This window comes from Gavialis gangeticus, unplaced genomic scaffold (assembly GCF_001723915.1).
Source record: "Gavialis gangeticus isolate Ggan-Ray unplaced genomic scaffold, GavGan_comp1, whole genome shotgun sequence".
NCBI lineage: Eukaryota > Metazoa > Chordata > Crocodylia > Gavialidae > Gavialis > Gavialis gangeticus.
In genome coordinates, this window is record NW_017729020.1 from 2048083 (window position 1) to 2070173 (window position 22091).

Below are 22091 nucleotides of genomic sequence, written 5' to 3' on the forward strand. Positions count from 1 at the left end.
CCACTGAAGATACTAATTGTGCAGCCTTTTTCAGTTACCTTTCTAATTATGGGCAGTTTTAAAAGCCTGTTCTCACAAGATTGCATGTTTTGAGACTAAACAACCACACCTACTTTGGTATTTAATCATACACAGTATGTGACAACCTGCTGTGTAAATGAATCAAGTCGTACTCCAGGTTTACACTAATAAAGCTAAATTTTGCATCTAATGAAAGTCAAATTTTGTCATCCTTGCTCCTTTTGCTATCATCTTTCTACATTTAAGTTTGACAGTGGCACACTGGGTAAAGTGTACTTTTCTTTGCACTTCACAATAGATGTCAGGCTACTTTATTATTTTCTGTTGATTTTTATTTTGGACCTTCTTCACTTTTTCAAATTCTCTCCCTAAAACGCATTTTCTTATATGCCTGTTTTTAAGAAAATAACACATTGACAAATACAAATATTTGACCTGTGTTTATGGTGCTAGGTTTGGTGTATTTTAAACTGAGAATGTAGTTTTCTGATATGAGCCTCAGTTGTCTCTTACTCTTGAGTGCACCTAGACAATAGAAGAATTTTATTGCCATATAATACTTAAAGTATCATGGATGTGGGTGAGAGAGAGACAGGGACTATTGATGTTGTTTTTTACTTTTCCTTACCTAATGACAGGATACTGATTCTACACGAGGCCTCCTTTTGGACATTTCTTGATTTAGGAGATTATGTGATCCCTAACTATGTGGAGTTCAGTTCTCTTCCGCTTCTTCCAGACGACCGTCTTGCTTTGTGTGCTGCTGCAGGAAAGGTATGAGAGTACAAATGAGCAAAACTGAATATTTGAAAACAAATGCCTGGACAAAAGAAGAGTTCACATTTGTGTGTGAACAGATACGTTCCTGACTTCACTCCTCATCTACCTTGAAACCTATCTAAGTACATGTGCAATCCATAATGTTCTGTTAGACAACTTTTGTCTGTCAGAAGGCAAAGAGAAGGCTAAATCTGTGAAAGAGCCGTTTAGTAGAAAGTCACGCAGCCCTTGTTAGAATACCTTCTCAAGTGTAATGGAGTTATGTATTGTGGGTAAAGAGTGAGGTCCAGATTTGTTTTTTGAGTTACCGAAGTATAAATTAGAACTAACTCTATGAAAGCTGTTTTGCATATTAGCATCTCAAATAGAGGGGGCTCCTGGCCTGAGTGGCACTCAGTCTGAGAGCGGGCAGTAAAGTCACATAGCTGAGGTCACATAGGACACCTATACACAAGTGAGGAGGCTGCTCTGATGCACTGGAGTTCCAGCGTGTAGGAACAAACTCGATTAATGGAGTCTGCTGGAGTGTAGCAGTTGCTGCACTCCAGCAGCCTCCTGTCTCATGTATCAGCATGTAGAGCTCATTGAACAAGCTTTAGTTCAAGTGCCCTCACCACTATTTTTAAGCATGGGGACACTGATACAGGAGACACAGTGTTGCTTTAATTAGAGTAGCTCTTGGAGTCGCTCTAATTAAAGCGCCCCCCCCCCCCACACCAATGCTGAAGCATGTGTAAAAGTGCCCGTAATATATCAGGGTTGAAGCTGGGGCTGGAATTTGGGTCCCTGAGCAGAGTATTCCCTGGAGCTAACTGATTCTAAAAACATGAGAGTAACAGTTGTATTTTATGGCTAAATACAGACCGTCAAAAAACCCAAAGCTGAATCGATTCAAGTTTTGCAGGTTGGTCTAAACTGCATAGATTGAACTGATAAGCAAGTGAAAAGACATACCCTTTTGATTCCAGAAATGCAGCTATATGCCTGCAGTAGCTCAGGCCAGAAGCTGGGGTACACTAGAGCACGCTTCCCTCCTCAGCTGGAGCAGACAGCTTGGACCAAGTCTAGGCTGTCCACCCTGTGAGGGGGAGGGGTTTGCAGGGGAGGTACAAAGCATTCTGGGATGCTGGGGGACTGTGAGTTGGCTTGAATCTTGATGGGATCTGGGACAAAAGTTCATTAAACCAGTGTAACCTAAATTTAGTTATTTCTGATACTACATTCATCCAGGTTTATCTTAAATCAGTTCCAGCTATTTTGAAAGCAGTTCATATGCACTGAACTTCTGTTGCATTACAGATTTGAACCAGTTTCTGTTCACTTATACCAGTTTATGTGTAATTCCTGTCTGTAGCCAAGATCTGTAAATAAGCTTTATAAACCATTACTAAGCATCTCCCTTTTCATCCAGGACCCTCATTTGTGAACTTTCTTAAACAAGGATAATGTCTGAGTTTGGGCAGTGTCTAACATTAGATCCTGGCTTGGGTCTCTGCTATAGTTTCTTTTAATGTGGAAGTCCATAGTCACTAGGGGTGTGAGAAGCAGGGCCTTACTCGATTTGGATTCAGCCCAAATTAGGGACAGGGATTCGATTCGTTGATTTGGATCACTGTCCCCGATTTGATTCGGCTGAATCTGAAGATTCAATGCTGATTTGGAGAATCAGCGATTTGGACACAGACACAGCTTTTAATGTTTTTTCTTCATACTTCAAGGTACCAGTGCGGCTTGTGAATGCTGTGATACTGAAGCGGATGGAGTGTCTCACAGGAGTGTGGGGGGGGCCCTCCATGTGCTTGGCAGCAAACCTGGAAGTGGACCAGAAGTTCTTCCGGTTCCTCGGGGGAGTGTGCAGGGGGACCCCCTGTGCCGCCCCCGGCTCAGTGATCAGCTGCGGAGGGACCCCTGGTGCCCCCCCAACCCAGGAGGCACCAGTCACTGAGCCAGGAGGGCATGTGGGGGGGCCCCACAGCATGCTCCCTGGCGGACCGGGAAGTGGACTGGAAGGGTTTCTGGTCTGCTGCCAAATGTGCTGGGGAGCCCCCCACATTCTGTGGGACACACCATGCACCCCAGCATATCAGTGTTCATGAGCCACCTGGTGCCTAGAGATATGTAGAAAAAACATTTAAAACTGTCTCTATGTCCGAATCGCCGAATCTTTTCGAATCGCTCCAAATTGTTTCGGAGGGTTCCGATTCGATTCGGAGCGATTAAAGGGTCCTCTGATTCGATTCAGATTCGGAGATTTCAGCCACCAAATTGGGACGAATCGCCGCCAAAACAAATCGGGGACCAAAGCTTTGCATAGCCCTAATAGTCACAGTTACACTCCATCTCCAAATAGCAGTGCTTCTGGTGTGAGGGTAGGGGGAGAGCGGCAAGATTTCTGAGTGAATGACAATCCTTCCAACATTCCTACTCAGCAAGACATCTTTCCTTCTACCGTATCCCTTTGATTTTTCCTTTAGCTTTGGTAAACATTCCCATAGAATTTAATTTTCATCTTCATTTTGTATATGCCAAGGTAACAGATGCCTTGGAAAGCGCTCTTGAGACTCTCATTAGAGGCAGGAGAATTAAACATGCATCTGAAATCAGAACCAAGGCCCAAGTTAGTAGTTGCTTTCTGTAAAGTTTTTGAGGTGAAATCACCCAATTGAGATCAAGGAAACTTAGACCTGGCTCCCAGCCAAAAAGCTCTCAAAGCAAAGCATCCCAGGAGGATAATGTTTTCAACCTTTCAAATCTCAAATGGTTCACTGCAGTTCTAATTACAGTCTCCCATCAAAATAACCTCCTATAGAGAACATGTTGAACTGAAATAAAAAAGTAGTTTTGCTGTACAAAGATAAGACAATTGATTGTGGCCTATAAAGCTACCAATTATAGAAGATTTGCTTGTTGAGAATTTTGAATGTACCACAAAATACAATTCAGGTTTCCAGGCACTGTCACAGACACTTAGTGTGACTGAACAAATGGGATATTTTAAACAAGGTGCAGAAAGTCACTATGGCTCCAAAAGAGACCCCAGTATAAGCTTTTAATTGACATCGACAGAGCTGGCCAATTAAGGCTTTATAGTGATGATCCCATCAGCCAAATTTATTGCATCTCCTTTCAGCAAATCACAGTTGGAAGCTGCAGGATTTGGTCAATGAAATGCTTCTTCCACTACCAATGCTGATCTTTGGGAAACGTTGCTTCTCAGTCAGCGGGTTAAGCTCTCGGTGGGCATCACAAAAGGCAGTCAGGGTTATTGAATAGCACTGAAAAGTGCATTACAGTCTAAACTGCATTACTTACTTACTTGCCACACACACTGCTCTTCTACACCCCTAATCCTAAAAGGTCTGAAATTCTTTGTGAGCCCCTTGATTTCACAGAGAAATGCATTCATGTCGGTTAATATAGGCCCATCATGACCATCATGGTAAGGAAGTTGTGACAATTTTGGACAAATGGTCCAGTAACAGGTGGCCAACCAGAGAAGGTTGAGAAATGCTGAATTAAGGCATCAGGAATGGGGTCCTTTATATCCTTTTTCTTTTTTGTTTTTGGGGGTTTTTTTAAAGATTTTGAAGGGGAAAGGTCTTGTGTGCTGAAATTTACTACCTCTGCCCACCCTGCTTTCTTTTCCTCCTTGCAAGTATTGCCATTTTAAAAAGTCAGTTCTCATTCCCCTGCATTTCATCCGCCCATTAGATGGGGGACTTGAGCGACTGACCTTCTAAATCAGCTGGCACGAGAAACAAGGCGACACAGTGGGAGAAAAGAAACCAGCATATTTCAGTCTACCTACAAATTGTCAGGACACTGGGGTGTTTCATTAAGAAATAAGACTTGCTGGCAATACCAGCTGAAGGCAATTTCAATAGGTCAGACAACAGATTGATAACTCGGGCCCTTCTGTTCTGTGTTGATTGACAAGTATTCGTGCAGCATGGGATTACAGGGTGCGTTGTTTTTAAAGGCACTGCATTTTTTCCCCACCCTCATCACGCTTTCGTGTGTTAAATACTTTTTATTGCCATTTTCAGCTCTTTTCTTTTAGGATTCATGTTGCATTCTGTTTAAAAGTACATAGGCTAATTCAATCGAGCGGTCTCTGGAATAGTAGTAGAGTTATGCTAATTTTTAGAAATGAAAGTGTATCTAAGAATGGATTTTCTTTTCCTGGTGAAATAATGTGCTCTTGCTTTATGAGTAACTTGCTCTCTTTTATGGGGAGTTGAAATCATTTCATTAATACATTACAAGCTCATCAGGAAAGAATCACACAGAATGAATCCTGCGAGCAAAAGTAATTGACACCACACCAATGTAGCACTACAGCCAACTTTCGTGTACTTTAGGAAATTCCTATGTGAGAACATATTGTTGTAGGGAGTAAGGGCAAGCAAGCATAATGCATTGGACGGTAAACACAGTGAAATGTTATTGTGGCAACTATAGAGAAGTGCCAGTCTAAATTTCTGTGATAATCGTAGCTGTCGCTGGAGTTCTCTTGTTTGTGGCCTCACTGACTTGGAAACTGGATCTCCTATTCGAGGCTCTACCCTTGCTTTGCTGAATGACCTTGGGCAGGTCACTTTACCTGCCTGTACCTGAGTTTCCCTGTCTGTAAAATGGAGATAATGAAATGGACCTTTGTTGTAAAGAATGCTGAGATCTGCTCTGTAACAATACTGTCACAATTAGTACACTTGCTTTATTTATGTTGTAAGATTTCACATTTTCAGGAATGAGGGTACATCCCTCTGAATTATCCTGTTGAGCCATTCAGTGACAATATATGTAGTGAATAAGGATTTCAATGTATTGTTCAATGCTGGGGCCAAAATCTGGGGAGACAGTCTGCCTAGCACACTCCTGGCAGATGGGTCCTTTGAAAGGGCTCTCGCCATGTAGTTTGTTTGAGTTTTTTTTGTTGCCAGTGGGAGCTGCTGGGGGCCAGACTCTACTGGAAATCTGGTTGATTCTGCAGTAGTATTTGATTTATAAAAAAGAGCTACTGTGAATTACCGTGGTCTATCCTTTCTCTGTTGCTGAGCTACAGGGCCAGTTGTCTGCTTCCATAACCATGTGAGGAACTACGAAAATATGTCTAAGAAAATTCGACCCCTCGGTCCTGTTGCGAGTTGCTCACAAATGCAAAAATCCTCCTGTTGCAGACTGGCAGGGCTGTTGAGCTCCTTCTTCCTTTATGACATTAAGACCACATCATTAATTTCAAACAATACATACTGTGGCTTTCCATCAACAAAGATAAAGTCTTTTTGGTCTCGTTTGTCCTTGCAGCCATTTATTCCTTGCATACATAGAGGGAGCTTGTCACTATGATGCTTGTAAGGCACCGGTAATACTTGTACCTTTTAATAAACAAGCATTTGTGTGAGTGCTCTGAAAAACATCACGTTAGATTCCTAGGATAAACAGTACTGAGTAGCTCTTAATAATATTTGGCTTTCAAAAGAGTTTGCCGTCAAACCAAGTGATTTGCTTTGCTTAAGGTGGAACAGAGAGAGAGAACTCATGGAAACAGGGATGGGGTTTCCAGTGAGATTCTTGCTGTAAATTGGTTTCTGCTAAAGAAGGTTTTGCAGAAATCGCTGGAAGTAAACTCAATCTGCAATCCCAAGAATCAGCTAAGGGGCCAGTGTTTTTAGAGCCTGACAGCCCACCTCTGTATTCAGATGAGCCAAGCCCCAAAGTAACTTGTTCAAAGTCATTGTCACTATACTGCTCTGCCTTGCTCATTGAGTCTGTAAATTCATCAGGCAGGGACTGAATCATGTTTGTCCAGGGCCCAGTATGATGGGGCTCTGGCCTTGGTTGTCATGTGAGCACTTCCATATAACACAAAATGAGCACAGTCCCCACTTGAACCACATTCTCATGGCCCCCGGCCAGGCAGGGAAAAACAGATGTAGAAGTGAACCTAGATCTGGATTCCACAATCCAGACTCAACTTTTTCAACCTCAGGGGCAGCTAAATCTATTTATTTTCAGCTTTAGGGTCCGATCAGACCATTTCAAAATTCAATTCAGATCATTGCAAAATTTCACCACCATTAATCTCCCTCTGGTGACACTGCTTTCAAGCAGTCCTTCACATATCTGTTGTGTTCTCTATTGAGAGTCATGTTAGCAGCATCAGTTGAATCAACAAACCAGGGACCCAGCTGCAGGACCTGAAGACTTCTATCTGTAAGGTAATAATAATTCCTTATGAAATGAGTGGTTTGGCTTCAGCTCAGCTCGCAGTCCTGCCATTTGAACAAGCACAGGATTCCAGTCCATTTTCTACATTTCAATATGACTAAGTATTTATAGACATGCCTAGTATAATGTCAGGTGCTGAAAAACAGAGATCCTTCTTAATTGTGTACAAACTTAAGATATTCAAGGCATATGAAAATCAAGTCTCAAATATGTTTTTATGATGGTACAAACACTTATGGGCCAAATTTACTTCTGTGCCAACACCTCTTTGCATACTTTGTAAAGGGAATACCTATAGCACCCCCTAAAGCTTTGTAAAGGGATATTGAAATGGTATCCTTCATGCTCGCTTCAAATCCTATTTATTCTGCTAAAGAGGTTGGAAGGCACCCTAGTATAATTGAGAATCTGGTCTATTTATCTCTTGTACTTTCACTTTCAGAAAGTTTGACAGCATTAAGTAATTCTAGAATGGAAGTTATTCATTTAGATGACTCACTTTGAAATGGTTTCTAAACTTCTTGGTTCGTTTGTGTCCTTAATTAACAGAGTTGACCTACTCTAGTCAAATCATCTTTAAACACTGGAAAATACATAAAGAAAGTGTGACACTGCAAGTTGCAGATTTGCTTTGGCAGGCATATGATTTGGCAGAGCTGTGGTTACAAATGGCCCATATTTACAAACGATTAACAAATACTGTGTAAGCCCCTGAGTATTTGTCATTGCCCAAAAGTGCAGATTATTTTGGGAAAATAATCACGGTATCCAATTTTATCTTAAAAACTTAACATAACTAGAATTCTACTTTGTGTCTAGTCCAAAATCTTAGGAGAAGGGTTTGTAATAATAACCCCCCCCCAACCAAACAACAATAACATCAACAAAACAAACAAACAAAAAGCCCCCCCGCCGCCATTTCAATTAAAAAATGGTTGATTGTTTTAAAACGTTGGTGGAAAAAAACAGGGATAAAAAATGTTAAGCTTTTTAAATAGGGAGGAAAAATGGGTTTGTTACAGATGTTTCAAACTCAAAGCAGTAGCAAATTAGTAGGTTGAATTTTTAGTTTTGTCCAGCTCTAGTTTCTGTCCACTTTAAAGTTCTGACAAGTTGGGGCAAATGGGCATCTGGTAACTAAAAATTGGGTCCACATTGTTGGAAATGACTGTATTAGATGAAATCCTGACCCTACTAAGTGAATAGGAGTGTTATCATTAAGTTCAGTGAAAGCAAAATTTCATTTGCGGTCCCCATCTGGGACGAAACAAAATGCTGGACCCATGCAATGCCAACGTTTGGATCTAACCAAAAACTGGTGAAAAAAAAAGGTGTGCTTTAATTCTGCTGGGAAGTTATGTGTAAAATTCATTTTAGTTTCGACTTTTTATGGAAACTATTGGCTTCTTGGCAGAAATCCAAATGGGGGGGTGGAAACAGTGGGTTGAGGAGGAGGGTGGTAATTTTTGGTGAAAAATGGAAAATGTCTGTGGAAAACAGATGCTACTTACAGAAACTCTGGTTTTGTTTCAAACCCCAACCTGCTGTTGGATAACTACTTTGTCAAAAAAAACCTTTGCTCAGTTCTGCTCCAAACTTTGCCCCTTGGATCCACATGTGATTCCTACAAGATGATGGGATGTGATACGTTGTAATAAAGTTAAACCAAAGTGCTAGAACATGCTTTGTATTATCCTTTTATCTTGATATCCACCTTCTTCCATGCAATGGAAGGTTGTTCTCGCTTTCACTCTCCTTTTTTCCCTATCCAATTGCACATGAATAAATAATATGACATATACTGTCTCCTCAACAGCTGCTTTTCTTTACCTCACTCTGCCAGTGATGCAGAAAGTCACCAAAAATTTACATATGAAATACCAACTCCAAAATGCATTTCTGTATCCTGGACCAATACACAGGAGAGTAATGAACTGTTGGGCAATGCTTTTAAATCTGTCTGAGCAAAGTAATTTACTTAAATGCACCTCAGGTGGTGGCCTATAGAAATAGGTGTTCTCTGATTCAGACCAGTTATGAATTTAAGCATTTGGCACACCCCTGCACTTTGGAACCATCCATTGAGCATTTTATAAATTTCCTTTCCCAATGGAAAGGGTTGAGATCTAAACAGCATCATGTTTTAAAGAGAACAAGGAAAGGGAATTGGAGTCATTTTACATGAAAAAAGGAGGGTAAAGCAATAAATTAGTGCATTGCAATGGCTAGTTAGTGTTTAGAGTCACTCAGCGTGTGCATAATCGCAAAACAATGTGAAAGCGTCCTCAATGGCCACGTGCTGTTCCTCTAGACCACTGCTGAACTTAATTGGGGGGCAGTCATCGAGCATATGCACCATGGTGTGTGTTTTGCCACAGCTACGGTCTGGATTGTTGCTAGGACCCCTACGGTGATGGCTGGCTGCGCACAGACCTTGCCTTGTCCTATTCAACAAGGCCCAAGCAGGTTGAAGCTAGTGAGAGGACTCACTAGCAACTTCCCATCGGGTGTGAGGGGGAACAATGTGGCTCAGGACTGGGAGCCAGGGTACAGGGATCAGTTGACAACTTCCATACATGATGCACATCATCCAATGTAGCTGCACATCAGTGAGTTTGGTGCGTAATGACCAGTTCCAGACTGGTGTGCAGTGCTCTGCCACAGAGTACAAGATGGCAAGAGCTAGCATCCTTAGGGTTGAGCCTCTTGTGCCCCATGATGACCCAGCCAGCTTGTTAAGGAGATTGTTGTGCATCTTAACTTTCATTGCTGTCTTTTGCAAGTGTTCGTGGTAGCTCAACGTCCAGTCTAGCATCATGCCCAGGTAGACAGGTTGTACTTCATGCCTTAGCCTCTGACCATTCAGATAGATGTTCAGTTCCTGGGTGGCATTGACATTGTGTAGGTGGAAAACACTGGGAATTTTCTTACTGATACTTGGCTGGAGGCAGCAAGTCTTGCAGTAGTCAGCCAGCTTTGTGATATCATTGTTCAGAGTATGTTCGAACTCAGAGAAAGTCCGGGCCCAGAATCGACAGCAGATGTCATCCATGTAGATGAATTTCTGTGACTGGATTTGTGGTAGGTCGTTGGTGTAGAGGATGTATAAGGTCAGAACAAGCACAGGTCCCTGAGGCAGCCTGCTGGTATGTCTTCTCCAAGTACTTATCTTTTCACCCATGTGCATCCTGAACCATCTATTGTGAAGGAGCAGTTTGACAACATCAGTCACCCGTGCAGGTAGCAATGTAGCTATTTTTATGAGCTGACTGGTGTGCCAAACAGTATCATAAGCTGTTGTGAGGTCAAGGGAAATAGTGCCTGTCTTGAGGTTCCTTTCAAAACCATTTTGAATGAATGTTATTAGTGTAAATACTTGGTGTCACATACTTCGACCTTGTTGGAAACCTGCTTGACCATTATTCAGTATATTCTTCACCTCTTGTAATGCGTGCTGTAGAACGGATTGGCTATGGATCAGGTCGGCAATGGATTAGCACTTATGTCACGCCAGCTGTTAGTATCTGGTCCATACCAGGGAAACGAATGATCCCTGCAAGTCAAATTCTGAGAACTTTTTGAAGAATCCTGGTGTTACTGGCATTGACCACCCAGACGTTATGTAGTCCTGTGACTTTCATGCCATTGGGCCTGCACTCCAAATCTTACAGCTTAACATTGATGGTCTTTCAGCTGCCAAGTGAAGCTTAATTAGTGCTTTTGCTTACCGACATGCTTTGTTAATTGCCAAGACTTAATTATGTGCTTAATTTTATAAGCTGTGAATAGTCTTACCATAAACAATGGGACTATCTCCAAACATATTAAGCTTGTGCGTAAGTTTTTGTGGGATGTGTATTTTAAGCGGCACACCTATGAATAGTTCATGGTACACACAAGAGTTACAGTGAGTTGTTGCTAGATGCAGGCAAAAGAGAGAGGAGAAGCTCATATGGTGATTTGGGAGTGAGACAAAAAGATACAGGATGGTGAGGAACTGCAGAGGAAAATAACTTTGCATCACTTTATGTACAGCAAGAACTACTTTGAGATTTTGAATAAATAATTCAGCTCAGGGACATACCAAGGAAGGGAATTTCTGAGACCTAAACATGAGTCCCAACTTGGAATTTCAGTTGCAGATTAGGACCTCATGTGCAGCCCCTTGATTTTGTAATGACCTAAACTACTGAATCAAAAATGGTATGCAGCCATCTTTGGGGAAATCCAGGTCTGTACACATCTCTGAAATTTAGATCCTAGATGTCCTAAGCTGAGTAGCCAAAAATAGGGTTCATGCCAAAGACCTGAGGTGTACACTTTCTAAGAATGTAGTACATCATCTCTATTTTAGGTGATACAGTTGAAACTTATTTCATTATCACTCCTCTTACTGGCTCTGATCCAAATACCCAATGGCTTCTGAGTCGGTCAGGGCATTAATTTTAACTTGATATAATCAGTGCATTCTTCTGAATTATGCAATTTGTAAACCACTTTAACTGAATCAAAAGTTAAAGTTTACTCCTGAATTAGCAACCAAGGGCCATTCTGCCCCCTAGTTGGTGTCTCACTTTTTGCTAATCCTCAGATTTCAGGAAATGAATACTGAAATGTCTACTCAGTCAATGGAAGTCTCAGCTTAAGACAGTCTGTAGGGGGCTCTTAAAAATTGAAACAGGGTATAAGTAATGTACGTCGAGTGAGTTCCAAGAAAATGAGGCAGATTTTCAGCCATCAAAAGGGCTCCACTTCCCTTAGATGTCTATACTGAAACATCCTAAGAGTTGGAAGAATGAGTTGGACTTGTGCTTCTAACTCATGCGTGTGCCTTTGAAATTTTCCCTCCAAAAAAAGTGGCTATATTTTCCATGTACTCATCTCCTTGGGTGAGCATATTTGAAAATCTGGCCATCAGTATTTGCAGTGAAAGCTGAGGGGTGTTTACAGCTTTTGAACATCTGGCCTATTCTGTTCCTGAACTAGAAAAAAATATATGTTGTATCAGACTGAATTGAATTAAGCAAAAGGGAAAACAAAGTTTCAACAGAGAAATACCAGTAGAAATGTTCATGCTACGATGGTTCATTTTGCACATTCCAGTGTGTGGACTGATTACTGAACCCATGTGGCATGCTTCTGAAATTACAGGTTGTAGGACTGAGGTTTAATTTGTAATGTGTTCCCAGCAGATTACATTGAAGGTAAAACCTCCAAGTGGCATCTAATGAATTCTAATATACTTGACTACGTGGTAGAAGAAGGAAATTTCTGTCTGACCCCAACAGAAATTCAGAACCTGGAATGTGAAGATGGATCATCCGTTTAACTTCTGTTTTGCAGATGCCATTAAAAAATCTGCCTTTTTTGTTTTAGTAATATTTCACTGCAATAAATTCCACATTCATAGTCTAACTATTGATGGTATATTTGTTTTTAACTACTTAACACCCCCCCCATTTTTGCTTTAATCATCTAATGTGGAAATATATGTAAATGTGCTGAGATTTTAACACTTGGAAAACTATATTGGACAATTGCAATATGTGTTCACAGCAACATTGAAAAGCAACTTTAAGAGACTAATTTATAATTTCTATTTCTATTGAAGATAGAGTAGAAGTATTTAAGTAAAGATCAATAGTCTTTGCACTCTCCTCGTACCGCAGAGGAGTGGCTGTTTCTGATTTCTTTTGCTTTTGCCTCTTAACAGTGCTGAACCCGGTTCTTTTTGAATCCTGAACTATCAGAATCATGTGTGGCTGTACTTAACTTGTGAAAAGTTCAGGCAGCTCTAGTTAAGGTAATACAGCAAGGATCTAGCTGCTGTATGTATGCAACATTGCCCTCTACTGCTTACAACTTAAGTTGCTCAACCTGATTGATGTTGTCAGAGTTGTAGGAAGACAGCCATGTTAGTCTGAAGTCAGGGAACATATGCACTTAATAGACTAACTAACTCACAAATGCATCAGCTTCCATAAGCAGCAGCTTGCATCATCAGATGCTATGAACGGTTGTAGAAGCTTATGATATTTTTTTTAAGGAGGGTGTGGAATGTGTCTTCTATGCCGTTGTGAAGTTCTGGGGTGGGCAGCCCAGCAACTGTGATGAAGTTAGCCACAGACATGAAACGAGACATAGCATTTCCATCTGGAAATCTCAAAACTCTTTGCAGTCAATAATGAAATTAGTCTTAGAGCAGGCAGATAATTATTTCCTACTTACCAATGGCACACAATGCATATGAGTTCCACCATGCATTAGAGTAGCATGTTTGTTAGCAGAGACCAAGGCAATTCATTGTCCTCTTGCAGTTTGGGCTACACTCATTTTGATGCAGTTAAATTAAGAGTGGTGTTCCCTTTTGCTAAATTCAGTTCAGTCTGATGCCACCGACTTGCAGTTGGTATGCATTGCCTCTGAATAGTAGAAATAACTAATGGCTCCCACTCATATGTTAAATATCAGTCCTTCCTTGTCCTCTGATAAATCCTGGTGCTGTGAATTTGAAGGTTAAGCTATTGTAGATGCCCACCCTAGATGAATTTTCCTCTTGTCAATATAACACAGAAAAGACTTTACAACTAGACAATAGTAAATTGTGCCTAATTTATCCATTGATATTTGTAGGAAGCAACAGACTAATTACTGTACATCTTGTCGTTGCCCCAAAGCTCCGCTTCACTTATGTTGAGCACAATTAAACTTTTAGTGCAATGAAGTGTTTCCCCCTGTATTTATACACAGACTTAATGCTCAGATAAGAATACCACTCTTAATTTAAGTGCATCCAAATGAGTGTAACCCAGACTGCAAGAGGACAATGAATTGCCTTTGTGTCTGCCAACAAACATGCTACTCTAATTAAAAATTTACATGGAAGATTTATAACGCAAGTAAAGAAAAACTTTTTCCAACAGCAAGTCTGCCAAAGAAAAGTAGTAAAGTTGGACTCCTCCGAGTAAGCAAATCAAAATCTTTTCCTTCTGCTCCTTCCAGATTCAAGTGCCTAAATGGATGCTTTGCTAAAACTCTATATTCTCTAATTGAAATAAAAATTGTTCAGCTTGATGCAGAAATTAGTAGGTGAAATTTTCTTCCCTGCTTTATGTATGCACCAGGGTATATCATTATAATCTATCCTCTGGACTTAAAAATCTGCAGTCTTAGTGTAGTGCTGTTCACTGGAGTGATGATTTACTCTAGCTGAGCATCTGGCCTGAAATTCCAGCTATTTATTTGCATCCCTTGATTTCAGTGATCATTCAGTAGGCTTAACTCGCAATGGAAGAATGATGCCCCTTATTTTAGCTTTTCATCAGTCGATCTTACAACACGTTACAGAAGAAATGGGTAACATTATCTTTACTTTATAGATAGAGGTGGAAGTCTCAAAGGGTCTCAGTCTCAGTTTTTTTTTCAATTTAAGTGCAGAGATGAAGTGGGACAGCACTGGGAAGAGAAGAGATTCAGCTGTGAGGCTTATAGGACAAAAGCTGGAATCTCCTGAATACACTTTAGATATGTGTGCATGGGAGCTGAGGGTGGTGAAATGCCTGTTAGAGCATCCCCTAAAATCCTCAGATGGAGGGAGCAAAGAACTAGAACTTAAGGTGTATCCTAGGGGAGAAACACCTCAGCATTGTGGACATAATAGGTGATTAGTCCTCCCGCCCCATACCCACACCTTCCAGTGATGTAATACAGCAATGTAATTTGCTGCAATACTCTTTTTCCATTTTCCTCTGTCTTCTGCGAGGATGAATAGGGTTAAGCTTAAAGGTTAGACCATAGGAAAAAAAAAATGTCCTTCCTATTCATTATTTCACTGAAGAGAAATTCATAGAAGGGAGGAATTTTTTGCTATCACAGTTAGGCCATCTTTGTCTGAGTGAATAGCATCTCCTAAATCATCCAAGGCCTATTCCCTTGGTCTTTCTTTAATTTCATTGTCTGAAGAATACCCTCCAGAAACAGTTATTTATTAGCACAGTGTGTAGGGTCATCCTCCTTTTGCCTATACCCCTAACACCATACTTCACAGCCTGCTTATGGGGGTGATGTACAAACACTTTTAACATAAAGTACTTGAATTCTGCAGCCCATGAGAGGCTTTGTAAAGATTTTTTTTATACCACCACAAAACTACAGCAGATACCTAACCCCCTTAGGTTCATTTGCAAATCTCTACTTATATTGCCACTGTGAAAGCTTTCCACCCACCTCAGAAGTTCTGTAACAAGAGCCTTGTAGCTGATGAAATTGTCCAGCAAACACTTTCATGTTTCTAATACAGGCTGTAACTATTTCTATAGTATGGGAATGCAGTGTTGGCAGAGCATTTAAAGAATCCCATTACAGTCCGGGGGAAAGGGTTCAGAGGTGGTTAGCTACATTAGTCTGAAGTCAGGCAGCAGACAGCATTGTAGCATCCTTAGATACTAACTGGTTCAGTGGCATGTGCTTTTTTAGGCAAGGCAACGATCTATTTTGTCAGATGCTATGAATGGACTTGGGGAAGGGTGGTTAGCCTTGCTTGTCGCTTGAAGGCTGCCTCCAGTCAATTCAGCTGTAAATACATAACTGGTCGTATAGGCTGGAGAGTGAAAATTAGCCAAATGTAATCTCAGTCACATCACTGTCCTGTGCTGTTGGCGACAGAAACTTGTGTGTTGTAAGGCAAGCATGCCAGCCTGATGAGCCTACTAGCCTTCAGCAGACTTGGATTCCTTTCAGATAAGATTTCTATAGGAAAGTGTTGGTATTCCCTTCTTTGCAGACTATAGGAATATTCTGAGAGAACCTACAATGGTGTCCCATCCTGTTCCCTCCCCACACGCACTTTTTTTTTTTTTTTTTGCAACCTTAAATTTTAATAAGTCAATTGTTGGAGATAAACCATCAATGCTCCTCGTCAGGGAAGGCTTTGTACATCCTGAAACAGAACAGGATTATAATTTTTATATATGCATGTGCGCACGCATAGACACACGCATATATATTTTAAAGCTAAGATTCTCAGCAACACCTGCTGCAGTATACTGCATTGCACAATTCTCTTGCAACAAGTATATCCTCCTTCCAATATTTTTAGCATCTCTGATAATACATCCACTCTACTGCCTGCCAGTATAATTACAGCAATCAGCATCTTGGTTCCAAGAGAACTGAAATAACAAAGCTAAACTTTCCTTATTTTTAGGGAGTTCTTGGGCTGCCTCCTTTAAGGGCTGTGCTTTGGTCTCTGCTTGCTGTTGGAGTGAACTCAGATGGTAATTTAGGGCTGTGGTGAACAGTGAGGGGTCTGATCCAGAGCTTGTAGTCAGAGGCATGGCAACTGCATGCTGCCCAGGGCAGCCCCTGCTCCTTCTGTGCTGATTGTGGCAATATGATCAGCCACCACTGTGGCAATGTTTGCTTTTGCACCCCACCAGGAAGGCGGTGCCTGGGGCTGTTGCCCTTTCAGTTATGCTTCTGGTTGCAGTTCCTTCTTTATTGACCACAGTGGGTTTTGGATAAAGTCTTGGGTCAGTCCAAGTCCTACTGAAATTAAAACTTCCATTGACCTCTCAAGGAGAGGCATCAGGCTGTAACAGAGGCCCCTGCTTGTGGTGATGCTTTTCATCTTCATAAGGATTGGTGACTTGGAGTTTTAGCCAGATGCTTGCTTGGCTACTGTGCTTGCTCGTAGACAGCACCCACGACTTGTCTTTGGAACGGCTTCAAGGACTTCTGCTGACTTGGCAGCCTCCCGACCCCTTCAGCGCAGTCATTTCTCCTAGCATCTGCCTTGGGCCGGTGAAATGCTTCTGAGAACCTCCCAACTGCTGGCTAAAACTCTGCTCCCAATACAGCGTGACTTGGAGGAAGAGCAGGAACTAGCCCTTTGTATCAGTATTTATGCTTATGTCTGTAAAGGCTGGGAGAATGGCAGCATTAACACATGAGGGTTTTCTTGAAGGTCTGCTGGATGGTTTTTTTGTTTGTTTCTTTTTTTCCCTGGCACCTACAATATGCAACTTTAATATGCTGTCCCAGAACTGGGTGAAGCATGTGAAATACCTGCCTATTCCCTCCTTTCTCAGTCTTCATGATTGCTAAGATTTGAATTCACTTGGAAACTATCATGTCTGCTTAATACTGTGCCCTCTTACATGGTTACATTTGCATTGAGGATCACTGAACACTGAAATGAGACCTCAGATGAATGTATATCTGATGTGTCTTCAGATTAATCCAGATCTTGCTCTGTGTGCTGCACAGCTTGACTGCTGTTCTTCCCAGTACTGATCACAATGCTTTCCCTGATCATGATTTGACTTTATCTCCTGCCTGGAACAGACCCTATTCTAAGACACTACCTTGACTTTTTTTAAAAAGAGAGGGAGCAAATACACTTTTTCTCTTAGATTAAAAAAAAAAAAATGTAGGTTGACAGCAGCAGAAATGGAACTGGCATCAAAAGTCCATATGAACTATTCAAACTATAATCTGGATGTGGATTGTGAAATACATTGGCACGATAAGAAATATACAACTAGGAGCAAAAGCCTCCCCCACAACTAATGCAATTTCAGTATAGATCTGCAATTCCTTACAATTTCCCCATGCTGCGGCCAGCTCGCTCCCTGCCCCAGTGGATCAATTAACTTTTCTGCACCATCTGTTCAGCTGACTATTACTTCTATCGATATTGTACCTCTGTGATGGCTTTTAACAACAGAAGGGCTTTAGAAAGCTGGAGAGGCAGCAGGTGAGAGCATGTGTGGTATCAGCAGTGTGCTGGAGTACACTTACTGTGCATCATGTCAGCAGGTTGCAGAGCCTAAAAGGAGGACTTCTTCTCAGAACATCCTTGTCGACAGTGATCTTCCCTGTATCTGTTTGATATTCCTCTTTTTGCAAAATGTGATGTGTATGATGTTCAACTCTGTTTTAGTAGAAATGCAAGCAAAAGTTACGCTGCATTAGGATAGTAGGACCTGATCCTTTTCTCATTAAAATCAGCCAGAAGCTCCTGACCTCAGTTGGAAGTGGATCAGGCCCTTGGGGGGCCATATTTGACCTGAGCATTTCAAGTGTGTTTCATAACCAGAAGCAGCATTTCGAGTGTGTTTCATAACCAGAAGCCCCTGCTGAGAATATTGAATCCTTGTTAGGAAAAAAGGAAAGAGTCAAATTTTACAAGAGCACACTGAGAGTTGCTGGGTATTAAGCACTTAAGAAAATATGGCCCCAGAATTCTGTTCTTAGCTGTGCAATCTAATGATGTGCCTATGCATATGTTGCTTTGCTACTTGATGCTTCTTCAAAATGGGGCTAATAACGTTAAAGACTCATGTCAAGCTAACCTTGCCAGTCTTTGTAAAATACTTGGAAATTCTCATGTGGCAAGTTTGCCCAAGATCATATTCTCTGTTACATACAAGAATAGTGGTCCTCTTTTGTACCTATTCGGAAAGTTCTGCAATGCTTAACACCTTTTTCCCCCCTTTTAAAAAAAAAAGTTCTGGTGCTCTTAACTTCTAAATATATGCTGCTGCTACCTGCCCGGCATTCAAAGGCACGCTATGATAACCAGCCATTGTTCAAAGCCCAGCACTCATGGGCCTGCAGACAATAGCAAAGCAGCGCGAGCACAAAGAAAGAGCAGAAGAAGAAACTTTAGTGAAGAAATTGATTTACACTTTGAGGAGATTATCCCTGTAAAGAAAAGTGAAGGGGAGAATTTTATTTTTAAATCATGAAAAAGCTCTCGGTATCCTTTTGAAACATAGAATCAAGCTACCCCACCGTGTACCATGCTAAATAATTGAACTTCAACCTTCTGAAACACCCTTCAAATATTTGTCAAATATTTGTCATAACCACATTAAATAAAAAGAAAAAGAAAAGAAAAAATCTTAAAAGACTGTGAAAGTTGCAAAGTCAAGTGTTCAGAGGTGAGGCAATGCGAGCACTTGGATTGCCTAGGCATACTTTGGGAACCTTGTGCTCCTGCAGTTTGATTCGGCCCTTAAATATACAGTCTGGACTACTTTTTCCCCAGGAAACCTGCTTCATTTGGTGTAGAGAATGGCACTGCTGTGGGAACAAATAAGGGCTGTGAAATGAAGGAGTCTTGTGCAACTCATCCATTATTTGTGGCAGAAGTTGTAAAGTATGTAGTAAATGAGGCAGACAGTGGCAAGAAGAGAAAAGAGCTGCTTTCTGTGTAAAGCAGTTGATGTTACTGTAGAAAATCAGATTCTATCCCTTCTGAAGACTAGAAAATGTTATTTAGAGGTTTGCTTTTGGGAATTAGCATATAAGTAAAGTAGATATGCATTAAAACGATGGTCCAGGGCAATGGCAAGGTTTAATTGATTTCTAAAAGCCTGTTTGTGACAGGTTTTTCAGGCTCCACTGTTTCTGACATAGGCAAGCAGACACCCCGGCTGGTAAATTGAAGGCATGTACCACAGTGTTCCATAACATTGTGTTAAGGTGGCACCAGGTCACAGTGCCCAGCTACAGGGCCCTTGGGATTTCTCATTTTAGTAAATGGACCAAATTAGGAGAAACTAGAAAGAACCAAATTAAGATGTGTGCATGTGATGGGTTTGTAAAACAAAGAAATATGCTGACAGGACAGAATGTGGACAGTATGATGACCACAGAGACCAGTCAGTGATGCCCCAAAATGAAAAGTCATCAGAGTAGGCAAAGAATACAAAAAGAGGGATTTTGGAGCAGCCCAGGGTTCTGCCCAGAACAAGGTATGTGGCTCATAAATCCAGCGCCACCCCCTTCCTCTGTCAGTGAGCTTATAGGCAAGGCTTGGTAAGTCATGTAAGAAAAACCTCTCATAAATGGTCACAGAACCACAGATCTGGGAGAGACCTCAGCACGTCAACCAGTCCCAGCCCCCTGCCCAAAGCAGAGTCTGCCATGAATAAGCTAACCTGGCTAAGTGTTTGTCTAACCTGATCTTAAGAGCTTCCAAGGATAGCGATTCCACAACGTCTCTGGTTAGTCCGTTCTGATGCTTAACCACTTAAATAGTGGGAGAGTTCCCCTTAACATCCAACCTATTGATCTTTGTGTGTTCTTTGTTTTTAGGCCACTCGCTTCTTAAATGTCCCAGATCAGATTTTCCAGAGCCCTTGCAATGGAGAATGGGAGCTCCATTCTGAATATAGCATGTGCTGTAAAATGAATCAGGCGCTCTGAAAAACCAAGCCCTAGACTTCTCAGCAGGGATGAGTGGCTGTTTTTGGATAATTGTATCTGTGGGTCTCTGCGTGTCTAGGAACTCCTTGTGTACCACAGGGATAAAATTGGGGTGCTGGGAAGACAAATTCATCAGTTTTTGTAAAACATTTGGACACTATGATAAGAGCAATGTGGAAAATCCTAGTCAGCATCAACAAAAACTGTTGAATGGCAGCTACTTTAGCCTGAATTCTGTCCTAGGCAAAAATTAAGCAAGAGGTCCTGTGAAAAAAAATGTTACGACCATTTCATTTTCAGGGACATATATTATTCACCACAGTATTTAATACCTATAACAAATATAGAATTGATCATGTGTACACATTCATAAGGAAATAAATACAGTGCAATGGCATGTAATGCCAAATTCAGAAATTGTGCAAAATGTTTCATAAGGAAAGTTGGTGTACAGAAACAATTAAAAGAAATAACTTGTTTTCACTTTTCTTTCTCTACAATATCACAGGAAAAATCCACATTAGGGACTAAACGGCCTGTAAAATTATAGTTGAGATAAGCCAAATGTGAGGAAACACAAAGCTGAACATTAGCAAAAAGACCAAAACAAAGCCATATAAAGTGTGTGTGTGTGTGTGTGTGTAGACACGCACACAAAATAGATATGGATATATAAAACATGGTTGGCTTTGGTTATGGCTATATACAGGAGTTTTTGGGGGGAGGGGTTGGATATATGTATTATAATATAAAGTCACACACTTAAACCTGCCATTTAGAAATTAAAAGTGATTTTTTTCCCCTCAAACAGTAACTTTTTTTAAAAGGAAAACCCATGGACTCTGAGAAGAATCCTAATATGATGGATTTCAACCCTTCCTCTTAAAAATATTATTATTCAGGTATCCCATAGCTTTGGAAAACTTTGCAAACAAGGGTTATAGGAAATAGACCAACCTCCAGTACATAGTTTTTCTCCCACCCTCACTTCACTCATCAATAAAGGGTCATTTATTTTACAGTAGAGAATGAGCGTTTGAAAGAAAAACTTTCTTTTTGCAGATTTTTGAGTAGCCTTTGACTTTTAAATGGAAATGATGGTGCACAACTCAAAGCAAGTATTTAATGTATTATAGGAATGCATGTTTTCTAGTCAGTCTTGGACTTGTTTATTATTTGATTAGCAGAAATGCCTGGAGATCTCAAACTAGGGCATTGCAGACTGTTAACATACTAAGAAAGAAGCAAGCACTGCCCCCCAAAAACATAAAAATTCTAGATAAGCAAGACAAATACTAGCTGAGAGAATTGTTAATTAACTGGTTGGGAGTTTTCTGTCAAAATGCATCTTAATTGGAAAATTTTCCAAAATGCATAATAACTTTAAATGGAGTTGGGAAATGTTTCCTGGTACTGGGATGGAATACAGAGGCTGGAAAAGTGGGGAGTGTGAGAGAGTGCTCATGCTAAGCAAGGCCTAGCATAATTACCAACGCACTAAAACTCCCAAAATTCTTCAAGGAAGTTGAGAAGTCAACGATTGACATTCTGGTGATCATTATCTGACCCTTGAATAAGAATGCTGACAGTCTGATAAAAATTGCAAGCACGCAGCTTCTATTGCGAACTACGGAAACCCCATGGCTAAACCGCAATGACGAAAGATAACCGCTTATCTTTAAAGCAGTCTGGAAAATATTATAATATAGATGGCTTAACTAGTAACCAATAGAGGTAAGAATTAGAAATGCATATGTATGTGTGTTATCATATATAAGTAATAGAAAAAGTATGTTAGAGGCCTCACTCAGAGCACAGCGCGGACAGGTTTGTATCTTTTGTCT

General features: G+C 40.9%; 1 protein-coding gene across 1 annotated transcript in view; it reads left to right on the forward strand.

Annotated features, from left to right (window-relative positions):
* Nucleotides 1–658: 658 nt before the first annotated feature.
* The window catches only part of LRRTM4 (leucine rich repeat transmembrane neuronal 4), an 860180-nt gene continuing 838747 nt past the window's right edge, over nt 659–22091 (forward strand). The window contains exon 1 of the mRNA XM_019514350.1: nt 659–795. The gene's annotated coding sequence lies outside the window, so the exon portion shown is untranslated. The remainder of the gene's footprint in view (nt 796–22091) is intronic.